Source organism: Podarcis tiliguerta (genome assembly GCF_965153285.1).
Source record: "Podarcis tiliguerta genome assembly, chromosome: 14".
Taxonomy (NCBI): domain Eukaryota; kingdom Metazoa; phylum Chordata; class Lepidosauria; order Squamata; family Lacertidae; genus Podarcis; species Podarcis tiliguerta.
The window spans coordinates 18,531,767-18,546,476 of record NC_139547.1 but is presented as its reverse complement, the minus strand read 5'-3'; the positions used below and the strand labels follow the sequence as shown (position 1 = coordinate 18,546,476).

Below are 14,710 nucleotides of genomic sequence, written 5' to 3'. Positions count from 1 at the left end.
TGGCGTGTACACTCCCTTTGTGCACAGATTTGAGGGGTTCCTACTAGGTAGTGTGCAGAGAACCTAGGCATTTGCAAGTTGTGTAGACTTTGTTCTGAATATTCAGAGCAATCAGCAGTGATCCTGTGTACCATTCTCCTCACAGCATTTACTGGCCACCTGAAAAGAGCTATTTCAGTAGGTTGTAGTCAGCATAGAAGCTGGTGTAAAGAAAGACAGTTGTATTACTTTTGCTTTTAGGGGGGAAATTGCAAAACTAATTTGTGAAAAGTAAGTTAATGTTGAAACAAAGCAGAGCAAAAGAAATCCCTAAGCCCTCTACTCCATAATGTATACTTATACAGGATCTTTATTTGAGATCTGGTTCTTTATACTTCACTCCCAGGGATGTGGTGGACTGTAAGCAAGCGAGCCTGGGAGCTGGGCCTTTTCCCTTGCAGTGCTACAGCTCTGAAACACAAGGGTGTATTGAATGTAGCACAAAGATAGTCACCTAGCCATATACTTATTCGACTGGGGAAGTGTTTTGCTCCAGAGGAGTGTTGTGTAAGAGAATGCATAAACAGGTACAGTGGTGCCCCGCAAGACGAAATTAATTCGTTCTGCGAGTTTTTTTGTTCTACGAGTTTTTTCGTCTTGCGAAGCACCAATGTGTATTGACGGTTTCCCATAGGAATGCATTGGCGGTTTTAAAAAAAAAGGCGCAAGACGTTCCGTCTTGCGAAGGAAGCCCATAGTGAAATCCGTCTTGCGAAGCAACTCAGAAAATGGAAAACCCTTTCGTCTAGCGAGTTTTTCGTCTTGCGAGGCATTCGTCTTGCGGGGTACCACTGTAGCTGGTAACTTTGTTGCACAGTAGATTGCACAATCTGTTTCCTTTGTCACACAACATTGCAACCAGTGGTGGGCTGGGCTGGAAAGTCTTGAATTCAAATCTTTCATCAGTCACAAATTAAGCTAGCTCACATTATCATAGCTAATAAAAAACATTTTCACTCCATGTTTCCATTACAAATGGGCTCAAAGTGGCTTTACAACTGGCATGCCATTCTCCCCAAATCTGTCTTGCAGATACCCCTACCATGGGGATGATGCTAAGTCAGCTACCTTACAGATCCATTGTAAGGATTACTGAGAGGCTGTCTGTGAAGTGCTTTGAACACTATCAGGGATGGAGTCTCAACATCTTGAGTATCTTTATCTCTCTCTTATTTTTAAAAACTTCATGGCTGAATAGATATGATCAGTTTTAATTTTCTTTTTTAAACCGGGTGAAAGTTGCATGATAGAAACATGTGGTACACACAGGCTCCATTGACATCCCTAGTCAAAGAAGGATGAGTGTGTGAACATCAGACAAAAAATAGTGGTTTGCGTATCTGTGTGTGTACACTGCATGTGTGGGGAGCCACTACCTCTCCAGATGTTGATAGACTGCAACTTCTATCATCTCTTACCATTGAGCTGGAGTCGAAAAACATCTGGAAGGTACTAGGTCGCTTTCCCCTGGTGTACACTGTGGTCAGTTATGGCTCTGTCATATCATCCTAGCCTACTTCACAGGGCTGTTGTGAGGATAAAATGGGTTGGGGCTGGAAGAACCATGCATGCTACCCTTTACTGCTTCTAGGAATGGTGAGATATCAATACAAAATATAAATGCTAAACTCTCTGAACTGGTTTGCACAGAACGTTAACCATGGTTTAGTGTTATGATGAGCTGCAGCAAACCTTGATCTTGCGGCCTTCTCCCTTCAACCTGCCTGTGAGGAGGAGATTGAAAGCTTCCTCTTTCATTTTAGATTAACCACAGTTTAGCATTACATCCAAACCCTAAACCGTGATAAATGGTGGTTGTGATTTGTTGAGAAACAACCCAGCATCTCAAACTATGGTTTGTAGTCTGCTTGTTTCTCTGCAACCATAGTTAATGTTAACCACAGTTGGTCAGGTTTGGATGACTGCAACCCCTGTGAGCTGAGCAAATATGACTCCTGTTAATGTCCATCTTCAGCCTTAGTTTATATTTTATCCATTTATTAAATTTGTATACTGCTCTTCATACGAAGATCTCAAGGCGGTACACAGCATAAAAATGCAAGATAAAAACAGAAAACCTGAACTTGCTGAAACTTCCTCTCTTTCCATCAGGGTCCAGTTCATCTGGCTTTCATATCACTCCCATCTTCTTCTTCTTTTGTTTTCAAGTGGGAATGAGGGGTGTGTGTGTGTGTATACAGTTACATGGGGGATTGTTTAAAAGAGATTTGCCCCCATCCCATCCCACATGACCAGCCTCAGCTGCTGCTCCCTTCTTCTTAATCTGGAGATAAGTGCGATTATCCAGGGAAGGGCTGTTCTGAGCTTTTGTAACTGTGACAGGGGAGCTTTCGAGCTGCACTTTGCCGGCAGAGCGGAGCTTAAAGCCGGGGAATGAGATTCCAAGCATGGCTTTGCATCTCGTTGCCTGCCGGGAACATGAGCGCAGGGCAAAGATGGGAGTGGGGATGGGAGCTTTATTTGGACTTTGCTTATGAGGTGGAAAAAAGGAAGCAGGCGGGAAAGGCTGGGGGGACGGGGGACGATGACAACAACACACACAAACACACAGACCCGCTTGCCTAGCTTTGCAGTGAAGAGACACACAGATGGTGTGCCCAGCCATCAGCATTCCTTTGGGACTGGGCCCAATGCTGTGTGGAAGTCGTTTTGTTCTGCTTATTTTTCAACGATGCTCTGTTGGGTTCCTGGGTGATTTGCCGCTGGGCTGCTTTTTGTTTTTTGCAGGGGTCTTCTTTGATTCTACACACACACACACACACACACACAGAGAGAGAGAGAGAGAGAGAGAGACAGAGATTTCTTCTATATCCCATCCTTCTTCCCAGACAAGGAGTGGCAGTTTAACGTCACAGCAAACCCTGCCTCATAGCAATCTTCGCAACTGGTTGGGCATTGGAGCAATCCTTTGTTTTGGCTGGAGGGGAGGTTGTAGTCTCCGCCTGCCCCTCCAAACATTGAGGTATCCCGTCAAAGCAAGGGTCAGCAAACTTTTTCAGCAGGGGGCCGGTCCACTGTCCCTCAGACCTTGTGAGGGGCTGGACTATATTTTTTTTTTGGGGGGGGGGGAATGAATGAATTCCTATGCCCCACAAATAACCCAGAGATGCATTTGAAATAAAAGGACACATTCTACTCATGTAAAAACACGCTGATTCCCTGACCTTCCGTGGGCCAGATTTAGAAGGCGATTGGGCCGGATCTGGCCCCCGGGTCTTAGTTTGCCTACCCATGTATTAAAAGGATCCGGGGGGAGCGGCCATGTCCATGTGCCCTGGCGGGGCCAGGGCTGAAGGCACTCCCCCAGATGGCAGTCCCTGCTGGGGTCACCCTATTGGATATAAGTCTTAGGAACCCCCACCTGGATTGACCACACATCACTTCTGGTGGGCAGGCCGGAAGTATTTAGATTGCCCCATGCCCAAGCCAAACCTTTCATCTGCATTCAGTAACGTTGTGGCCTGTTTTGACTCACGAGAGCTGGTGCAGCGCCATAGTTGAAGGTGGACCCTCAGGCTTTGCCTCACATGCAAGCCAGCTAGCATCTTTAGAATCTTGAAATGCTTGGGACCTGGAGACCCTCAGGAGATGCTTCTCCCCCTACATGCTTCGATCATCACCTGAACCGCAGTGGTTGTTGTTGTTTAGTCGTGTCCGACTCTTCATGACCCCATGGACCAGAGCACGCCAGGCACTCCTGTCTTCCACTGCCTCCCGCAGTTTGGTCAGACTCATGTTTGTAGCTTTAAGAACACTGTCCAACCATCTTGTCCTCTGTTGTCCCCTTCTCCTTGTGCCCTCAATCTTTCCCAACATCAGGGTCTTGAACTGCAGTGGAGGGTGTTCCATTAAGGTGAATGGGGTGCCACTCCACTAACCACAGTCTGCCTTCAGCCAGCCCCAACTGCCTCCCTTCTTACATACGAGTTATGCATTTATTTATCGTTAAATGACTATAATGCCCTTCCTCCCAAAGGAGTCCTGGGCAGCAAACACCAAAATGTAAAAGCAATACAATTAAAAACAAAACAAAACAGTGGTTTAAAAGAATAGGAAACCTCTAAAAAACTTGCCTTCATATGAGTGGTGCATTCTTAGAATCATAGAGTTGGAACTGTTGGTTGCATCCAACTGTGTTTTAGATGGAGTAGACTCATTGAAATTAATGGACATGACTAATTTAGGAATATGGGAAGCTGCCTTATTGTGGGACAGACTATTGATTCATCTACACTGACTGGCAGCAGCTCTCTAGGGTTTCCACCAGGGGTCTCCTTCAGCCTTACCTAGAGATGCCATGTATTGAACCTGGGACCTTCGTGTGTGATGTAGTGGTTAAGAGCTGTAGACTCGTAATCTGGTGAACCGGGTTCGCTTCCCTGCTCCTCCACATGCAGCTGCTGGGTGACCTTGGGCTAGTCACACTTCTCTGAAGTCTCTCAGCCCCACTCACCTCACAGAGTGTTTGTTGTGGGGGAGGAAGGGAAAGGAGAATGTTAGCTGCTTTGAGACTCCTTCGGGTAGTGATAAAGCGGGATATCAAATACAAACTCCTCCTCCTCCTCCTCCTCCTCCTCCTCCTCCTCCTCCTCCTCCTCCTTCTTCTTCTTCTTCTTCTTCTTCTTCTTCTTCACACTGAGCTATGGCCCTTGCATAGGTTCATTAATCTCAGTGCAACTGAGTAATATTTACCCAGGCAGCAACCCCTAACCTGAATGGAAGACTTCACAATTCAGTACTTCATATTTTAGGGTAGAACTAGATGTTGTTACACAGGGTTGCCATTTCCCTCCTCCCCTTTCTTTCCTCTTGTAACATCTCCTACCAATTCAATTCATGACATGATGTCATCGCACGATGCACTTTCATCTGTCAAGGAGAGCCCATAATGGGCATTGTGTTATACTGGACATGAGGAGGGTAGGGAAGAGAACTGGAGCAGCAGGAGCATCTCTCCATCTTCCAGCCTTGGCCACTAGTGCCACAGATCCACTAGCAGTTGCCTAGCATGTTGGCAAGTTCATGATTAAGAACAGGAGTGGGGGGACTTTTTCATCCTTAGGGCCACATGCTCTGATGGGCGACGTCCCAGGGGCCACATGCCAGTCATGGGTGGAGCAACAAATGCACATGTTACCTTCATATAAGTAGATGAGTTTCCTCTATCTCTCTCCCCTGCAAAGCAGGATCAGTGATGGCAGAGTTTGTCAGGCCAGATAAAGAGGACACAAGGGCCACATTTGCCATTGGCTGTGAAGTTCCCCGGTCCTGATTGGGAACATCCAATATTTCCTTGCAAGTTCATCATTATTAAAGGGCTTTGCATTTGCAAATATAAAGGAAGTTAAGCTGCGGATGGATAGATTTTGTGTGTGTGTGTGTGTGTGTGTGTGTGTGTGTGTGTGTTTTCCCTTGCTCAGAGGCAGCTCCAGAGGCTAGAGGAGAGAGCCATTCTATGCTAATCAGCACAAAGCAGCTGCTCTCTGAAAGTGGGGAAAGGGGTCGCTTTCTTTAATTCAAAGCGTATGCTGTCAATTTGAGCTTCACCTTGTAATCTTCCAAGCTGGAATTTGGCCAGTGGATTTGCATCAAGCAACCGATGGGTGGTGGTGGCAGCGGTGGCAGCTTGCCCTTACCCTGCTTTGAAAAGCTGGCAAGCAACACTTCCAAATAGGTGGGCAGTGGATCAGAACTGGCTCTGCTGGCTTCCTCCCTGCTGCTTCCTGGACAGAATCCCCTCCCATGGTGCTCCGAATTGGGCAGCAGGTTGCAGTCTCTTTCTATCTCTTGATGGATTTCATCTCTGAAGATTTTGAAGAATATTATTATTATTATTATTATTATTATTGGATTCCTGCCTAGTCACACACACAGACACACAGACACACAGACACACAGACACACAGACACACACACTGGCTTGCATGTAAGAAAGAAATGAAACCTAAAAACAAAGTAAGCTGACAAGCACAAAACCAACAGCAATCAAAGACAAGCAACCATTTTAAAAGCAGCAGAATCCACAATTAGTCATTTTAAACTCTGGACTTACGGGTCTATTTTTGTCTTGCCCTCCTTTTTAGTTTAAATGGCTACCGGTTGTATCCAACCTTAGTCTCACTCACTGAAATTATTAAACACAGTTAACTTAGATCTATTTAAGTGGATCTACTCTAACGTTAACATGGATAGGGACAGATCAATATTTATTACCTCACTTCAGCAAGACCTGCTGTGTTTTGGGGCTTCTGTTGAGTGTTGCCCCAGACATCTGCCCCAAAGTCCTGCCCCAAGGGCACTACTGCACACAATAAAATATTGGGAGGCCAGTGGTTTCATGCTCCTTCCCTCTTCTGGTTCAAATTTCTCTTGTTAGCCTTAACCAGCAAACTCATCCATTGCCCAAGTAGTCCATGAAGAAGTTGAGTTTAGTAGGATTGTGTAAGAAAATAAGAATTGTGTAGCTGGGTGAAACCAAGCCCCAGGTTGCCCACTGCTCTGTCTTCCAAGAACAGCCAGCGAAATGCCCCTAAGAAGCTCTCATAGTCTTGGAGATTGCCATTAGCAACCCATGAATACATCTAGCTATACATGCCTGGGCACTCCTTGGTTACTGTTCCCTTGATGCAGGGCAGATAAATGTGTGAATGTGAGTTTGGAAAACATTGTTCAAAAGCAACAGAAAAGTTACGCTGGTTGTGTTGTATCTGTGTTTTTCCATTTAGAATATTTGTTTGATGATGCAGTCATTGTGTGATGAGCAAGCTTATGCTTTAATCCAGAAGTGGGGGATGACAAAATACTGCTTCAAAATCCCACAAGCCCCCTTGACGTAATCAAAAAACAATGGGAGGACGGCAGAGGTTCTGAGATTAACCCCACCCAATGGACCAGAATGTGGTCTAAACCTCCCTTTAAACCCATATCAGCAAAAAGGAAAGAACTCACCCTAAAACTCATTTACAGATGCTACCTAACACTGAGGAAACTGGCGTTAACACAGCCAAGAACCTCACCAAAATGCTGGAAAGGATGCACATCCACAGGCGCATACCTCCACGTGTGGTGGGAATGCCCCAAAATCCAACTCTTCTGGACAGCAATCATACAAGAAATATGCAAAATAACAGAACAAGTATTAGAAGTCACCCCAGAACTGGCCCTACTAAACATCTTCCAAGACAATAATGTCCCCTCATATCATAAAGAACTCATAATCTACCTACTCTCAGCAGCCAGAAACATCATAGCCAGACACTGGAGAGACCTGTCAGGAGTAAATCTGGACCATTGGTATCAAATAGTCCTATTAGAAAAACTAACCAATAAACTGAAAATGACACAGGGACAAATAGAAGAAGATGCCTTCACCCTGGTATGGCTCCCTTTTATCACATACGTAGACCAACAAGATGATAAAAAATCCGCCAACAGCATACAAATCAATCTGGCTAACCTGATTAAAAGACACACACACACACACACACACACACACTCACACACAACAACAAAGCTCACTACAGCCATCCAAAGACAACTAATAACACTCTTGGCCGCCACCACCCCATCTTCTCTCACCACCAAGGAAACACAACAAGCGAATAATAAGAGAACCCATACAAGTAATGCTGACACATAATCGCACACATACACTAAGTGGAAGAATAAAAGCATAACCACCTGACCTCACGCCACTCATCATCCCCTCTCTTTCCCCCCTTTCCACCCAACCTAATATTGTATATAATGCTAATGTCTCACAACAAATGAAACTGTATTGTAGATATCACAATTTGAAAAAAGAGACAACACATGTGTTTTTGTTCAATAAGAAATCATATAATAATAATAATAATAATAATAATAATAATAATAATACATTTTATTTATATCCCGCCCTCCCCAGCCGAAGCCGGGCTCAGAGCGGCTAACAACAGTAAAATATACAACATTCTAAAATCAAGTCCCGCAGGGCCCTAGTCTCTTGTGACAGAGTGCAACTTCCCAGTAGCTTCTGCCAGAGCTGAAGGACTCCCGGCACTGAGCGCACGACCAGTGCTCAAATCGGCCAGCGCCGAGAGGAAGGGCCTGTGGTCTTTCTGCCAGCGCCAAACTTCTCAGGTCCTCGGATATGATGAGCTGAGGATGAGCTGTGGCTGGGTTCAGAGACACTTTCGCTTTACGCAGTGAATATCCAGATATCAGATTGCCTTTAAATTTCTCTTTGAACTTCTGCAAAATGGCAGTGACGTCCCAAAATTCCCAAGTTTTCCATTTTAGCTTTGGAGGGAAAGCAGCTACGTTTTTAAACTTGACCTCCTTGCTCCTTTGCCAAGGTGCCTGCAACGTCCTGCAGGAAGTCACTCACAGGCAGCCGAGATGTCTGCTCCATCTCTTGGATGCTGCTGCCCAGAGAGGAGAGGTCCTAGGAGAGTTTGGCCATTTGCTCATCCCTCTTCGTCATAATCTCCTTCTTGGCCCACTCCATCTGTGCCACAATGAAGCCCAGTTGCTTTTTGATAATGTGGTACAGCTGCTTGACCCCCGCTGTCATTTTCTCCCGCTCAGATTCTATCCATTTAAGCAGGTCTTGGCTTTCCTTTTCTGTATTCAATATATATATGTATATATATGATGACTATGGACCTCCAGGCTTCTCTGTCCAGCCCTCAAAGCTCTCCCCAGGCCATGCCCCTCTCTGGACTTGTTTCACAATCTCCTCGAGTGTTTTTGCCTGTTTGTAATGTCTCTTTGAACACCAGCAATGCCTCATGCTCGACTGCGCGAATGTCAGAGTGGGACCTGTGAGGGTTTATAGAAACCAGCCTATTGTACAATGTAAAATGTACACCCACTTTTGTGTCTGATGCCACCCATCACTAGCACATCAGCCCTGGAAAGTTGCCCACAAGGAAATGTGTCCCTTGGGCTGAAAAGTGTCCCACTTGTTCCTGCTTTTGGTTCATCTGGTCTCAGGGCCGGCCCTACCATTAGGTAACTGCCTTGGGCAGAGGATGCTGGAGGGCGGGGAGTCATGGTCAAGTGAGGGAAGACAACCTGCTCTGCCTCGCTTAAGCTAGTCAGGTTCCCTCTGCGCTATGATTTCAGCCTCAACCCTAACCACACCACCTGCTATATGAAGATTACACGTAGTACTGTACTGATCTACCGTACAGGACTGAGAAGTGCTCTGGGCACCAGAGTTGTGCTATGTAATTCCTTTGTGCGTGTTTTTGCTGTGAGTTGCCCAGGATGTGATGGGTTAATATTTGGCCCCTTTCCCACCTTCTTCCCTCCATGCTGCTGCCTCCACCACCATCACTGGATCACCTTCTCCTTCCTCTGTATGCAGCAGGCAAGCCTTCAGCCTGGGTTCCTGCCCTGAGCTGTGTTGCTAGGGAGCCGCCAGCCTAGGCTGAGCTATGCAAGGGAACAGCCTGGCCTGTCAAAGTGTCTGAGATAAACCATAGGCCAGACTCTCTACAGCTGGGCTCAGGCATGCCTCAGCTCTTGTCTGGGGCCTGGGAATGGCCTGGGTCTGTGAGGTTCAAGGGCAAACTTGCTATTCATTAGTTGGGGGTCCTTGACATTCCCACTCTGTCTCTCTCTGTGTGTGTCTCCTCTTTCCCTTATTGCAGTGTTTGTGTGTTTTCTCTTCCCTCCCCCTCCCCAACTCCTATCCTTTTGATGCATTCCTGGGTGCCACTGCTGAAGCTACTCCCCCCCTTCTCTGTAACCCCCCCCAATCCTCTCCCATGCATAGCCCTCCCCAGGAGACAAGGGAGGGATGGAGAACAATGGTCCAAGTGAGCCTATTCAGAGGAGGAGGCCCAGACGGACTTGGCTGTCTACCTCCTTTGCCTGCCTGTGTCCCTTGAAGTTTGCTCTCCGCGCCCCATATTTGTGGCTTCTCATCTGAACCCCCTTCCTGTTTTTGCGAATGCATCTGCAGGGGAGAGATTAGGGGGCTCAATTGACTTTGGATTTCAGATCATTGATGTCCTTATTATCTTGATATTTGCAGGAAATTGTAATTTGAGATAAGGAAATGTCAGCTGCGTGTTCTCTCCCCCCTCCGCCCGTTTCCTCTGTCTGCAAAGAACCCCCCCACCCCACAAAGCACAGGCAAAGTTCTTGCTTAAAGAAAAATGTAAATGATTGCCTTAAGAGGAGCTTCAACTCAGCGCAAGTGAAAGAGCTGGCAAAAATCTTGTGTGTGTACACACACACACACACACACAGCTCCAGTAACCACGGGAAAAACATGCTGCGTAGGCAGAACTCTGAAGCTCCCCTACTTTCCCTCTCTGAATGGAATATTTCTTACCTTTTTAGCATCTGAGTCTCCCTGTAATTATCCAAGACAAACAGCATGTGCAATTGGTTTAAAATGATATTTTCCCCCCACCCCAGGCCCCTGGAGCAGAATGGAGGTGTAATTGTGCTAAGGAGTTAGCAGGGGGAGAATATGGCTCTTTTTTTTTTTTGGGTCACGTTTTGAGTTGGAGGTCTTCAGCCAGGGAAAGGGTATGAAAAGCCTTGATTTGCATAAATAGCATGTGTCTCTACAAAAGAGAGAGAGGGGTGGGAGCAAGAAGAGAAGAAAGAAAGATATCAGGGGCTTGCAAAATTCAATTGAGACTGGAGAGGGAGGGGGGGCAGAAAGGAGGGTGGAAAAAATTGACAGTGAAAGGGGTTTTGCTAAGTAATACCCTGGCGAGATTAAATTGTCCAGAAAGTTTCTCCCCGTGTGCTGATGAAATGGTTGATGGGGTGAGGCGAAGGAGGAGGGACGGAATCCCTCCTTTCCAAAGGGCATGAATAGAAAATTTGGCAAAGGGAAGGAATCCGATTAAGCAGAAAAATCCCTGACATTTTATTTATGATGAATGTGTGTGTGCGTGTGCACCTTTTGGTCAAAACCTCACACTTCCAGTTTGGTGTGGTGTTAGTCTCCAAGTCCCAACAGAACCACCAGCTTTCTCAGTGGCTGTGTAACAATAACAGCCATCTGACGAGCAGGAACAAAATTTGTCCAGGGCCTCGGAACAGAGAAAATGGGTGAGTTATTGCAGTGATTTACTCCAAAGCAAAAGACAGGTTTATCTGAACACACCCATCCCATCTCAGATAGATTATCCTTGGCCAAAGGTGGAGATTGCACCTGTGTTTTGACACTGTTGCAGGGTGATCACACAGCAACGGACTTTCGGTTGGATAATTGCGCTTTCGGCATCTCCCCAGCCCTAGTCAACCATCAAGAAAACATGGAATAAAACACACACCCAGCATTCTTATTTTTTGCAAGGGACCTTGGGCTGCCTTTGCAAAAGCAGAAATTAAAAGAGAGCAGGGTCTCCCTATTGAGTCGCTAGTCTCGCCTTTATTTATCCGAGGTGCAAATGTGCAAACTTTGGGGTAGCAGATGGCAGAGCCTCTTCTCCCACGGACGGGGTTGGTGCCTGGGTGCCTGTGTGTCTCCTGCCAATTAGTGGCTCCCTCGCTTTGATTTATACAGTAGAGGAACCCCCCACACTCCTTGCTCGTGAGGCAGAGAAGGAGCAGGTGCTCCTCTCATCAATTTGGCATTGGTTCACTCCGCCGACATCGCTTGAACCCTGGGATGGGAACTCCAGAGCAGCTGCTCCTCTGGCAGGCTGCTGCAGAATCAGCTTTACCTGGTTATCGCATCCTGTGCTAAGAGCTGGTGTGCCAGTTTTATCATAGAGGCTGCTTCATTGGGGCAAGTGGGGTGCTGCCCCGTCAACCTCACTCTGCCCTCAGCCAGCCCCTCACCTTGGTTGCCTTCTTACTTACACCTAGTCCAGGGGTGGCACTGCCTTTCAGCTTCCTCACCTTAGTCCAGTGTTGTTCTTGTAGAACTCAGCAGGAAAGAGGATGGGGACAAGATTAAAAAGCCTGTCGTTGGTTCTCTGGTGCCACCTACTGTTAGCCTCCCTGCCTTCTGACCTACCATTCTCAACCAGCACCAGCCACCACTAGATTTATGGCTTCTCTCAAGGAATCCTAGGGATTGTAGTGGTGAGCATGCTTGGGAATTCTCCCTTGGTTATCTCTAGCCACCCGCTTAGAAACCACAGTTCCTGGAGGTCTTAAACCAGTTTGTGTCTGTAGTACATATAAATCTGCCCTTGCAGCGGTTTGAGCTCCAAGGCAAAACCAGCACAATTTCTCCCCCAGACAGTAGACCGATATGAGTAGCTTATTTTCAAGGACAGAGTACTCAGAGCTCACTCAGAGATCCTGTGGCAGCATATGAGGCTTATTTTATCAAAGTACTGGGCTGATCTTCTTCACCTTTAAAGCTTTATTGTGAAAAAATGTATACAAAAGGCCAAAAGGGGATCTGCAGCTGTCATCTGTGTGCTATTATCCATATTCTAACAATTTTAGGAATTGGGAGATCAACAGATGACTTGGGGGATATTGTTGTAAACTCATGTTTATATATACATGTTTATTTCACATGCAGTTTTGGTTGTCATTTTCATACAATTTTCATTGGATCTGAGTTCCTTTGACACTGTCTGTCTTCTTTTGCATAATTGGAGACCCTCTCATTTGTTTTGGTTGGATAGGAATCAAACATTCCTTTTTAATCGGGTCTTTTGGTTTTTAACTACAGTTTTTTTGTGTGGGTGGGGTGTTTTAATGTTGGGGTTTTTAAAATCTATGTATGTGATTGCTTTTTGCTTAAAATATTGTAAGTTGCTTTGAGGTGCCGTAGCTAAAACAACGACTAATAAAGACAACAATAACAATAATAGCAATAATCTACATTGAAAAATTTGCCATGTCCTAGAGTGATCTGGGCAATTTATTGTGTTGATTTGTGGTTTCAGAAGAGGCTATTTGAACCAAATGAACAACTATTATTTTCTTGTTTTTGCAGATTATTATGATGGGGAATTTCGAGAACTTGGAAAACGTTGATTTTTTTTGTCACGTTTACTACAGATGAAGGCATGCCTGCTTTTCCTGTTTCACATGGACCTGATTTTCAAACCATCTTTCTTCAGGATACCCTACACAGCAAGAACTTTCTTGGGACTCTAGGCTTTGCATTTTCTGGATTGTCTAATGAGACAGGGGAACTGGGCCAGAAAAGCCCGTCTCTGGACATGGAAATGCGACAGTGTTGGGTCTCCATCTTTCTAGGGTCTGCCATGCTTTGCTGATTTGGATCACACATGGAAACCAAGAGCAGCTCTGTACAGCTAGATGCTGAAGGAAGAGGAGGAGGAGGAAAACAACCATGGCAAAGAAGCAAATGTCTGAGCTGTGAACTTTCTTATTTGTAGTCACTGATGTCATTAAGAGGGATGTGATATCATTGATGTGGCTTATGACTCAATGGAGATAGACAGCTGGGGGACCTGAGCTGATTGTTGGGGGCTGATTTCACCTAGGATCACTTAACCTTTTTGGCACAGGCATCGGAAAATGACCAGGCCAGTAGCTTTTCAAAATTATACCTGACTTGGCTACATTATAGAGTGTGTTCTTGGGTGCAAACTCAGGTGACACATGATGCTATGCCTGTTAAACTTCAGTGTAGCTTCTGAAGTGTGTACTCTTTCACCAAGGAGTTCCTCCATGGCTCCAGATTTCAAAGGAAGATCATTGATTGGGGAAGCTTGCCTGCTGTTCCTGATCTTAACTCAGGAACCTAGGATTCCCTAGGACCTAGGACTGGGTCTCACACCTGCCTGCAAGAGTAGTGCAGTACTCAGCATGAATTGCAGCTTCTAGGTCAAGCACAAGGGAAGCCCCACGTAGAGAGCATTGCAACTAAACCAGTTTTGATGTTTTGGTTGGGCTACACAAAATGACAACACATGGCAACAACATTGCAGGTATGGTCTGAAGGTAGAGTCTGGATCTGGTCTGTGCCTAAATGGGTGACTTCCTGGGAACAATATAGATTCTGTGATGGAAGAAAAGCAGGCTATAAGTGTAAGAAATCTAATAGAATTTTATCACAAATTGTGCATGTACAAATTCATTTCGTCTCAAATGTGTACATTTCTAAACCTATTTTAGCCTAAAATATCTGTTTCTAATGCATGGTTGAGGGGGAGGCAAGCCAAGAACAGTCTCTCAGAATTTGGAGAATCCAAAATTTGGAAGATAATTAAGGTCCAATTCTCCGCATTAAGTCTAGGAAGCATGGATCAGTTCTTTTAGCTTCAGAATTGACAAAACAAATTCCTCAGGCATCTCTAGGGCAGAACAGTAGGTCACTGCAGTTTAATTTTAATGCAAAGGACAATGACATTGTGGTGTAGCTGTTGGAGTGTTGGATTAGGAACGGGAAGACCAGGGTTCAAATCACTGTGTGATTTTGGGCCTTTTCATCCGAACCTACCTCACAGGGTTGTTGTGAGGACAATAGGAGGGGAAGTATGCATACCATTCGGTGGGTCCTGATTTTGAGTAGATGGTATAGGGTTGTGTGATAAGTCCCATGTCATTTAATGCCTTCTCTATGTGCTCCATTTGACATCTGAGGTGCTGGCTAGGATTGCAGTGGTTTGCTTTGAAAATAACATGTTCTCCCGTATTGTATATTGTATTTTATCAGTGTAAACTGCCACATGCGTAACTGATTAGTTGGGTGGTCATGTGA

General features: G+C 45.6%; 1 long non-coding RNA gene across 2 annotated transcripts in view; it reads left to right on the top strand.

The window, feature by feature from the left end:
* LOC310663878 overlaps window positions 1-13,552 on the top strand; it is a 95,839-nt gene extending 82,287 nt beyond the window's left edge. For both annotated transcript variants that reach the window (XR_014504607.1, XR_014504608.1), the window contains exon 5: window positions 12,974-13,552. This is a non-coding gene — a long non-coding RNA (uncharacterized lncRNA). The remainder of the gene's footprint in view (window positions 1-12,973) is intronic.
* The last annotated feature ends 1,158 nt before the right edge of the window (window positions 13,553-14,710 follow it).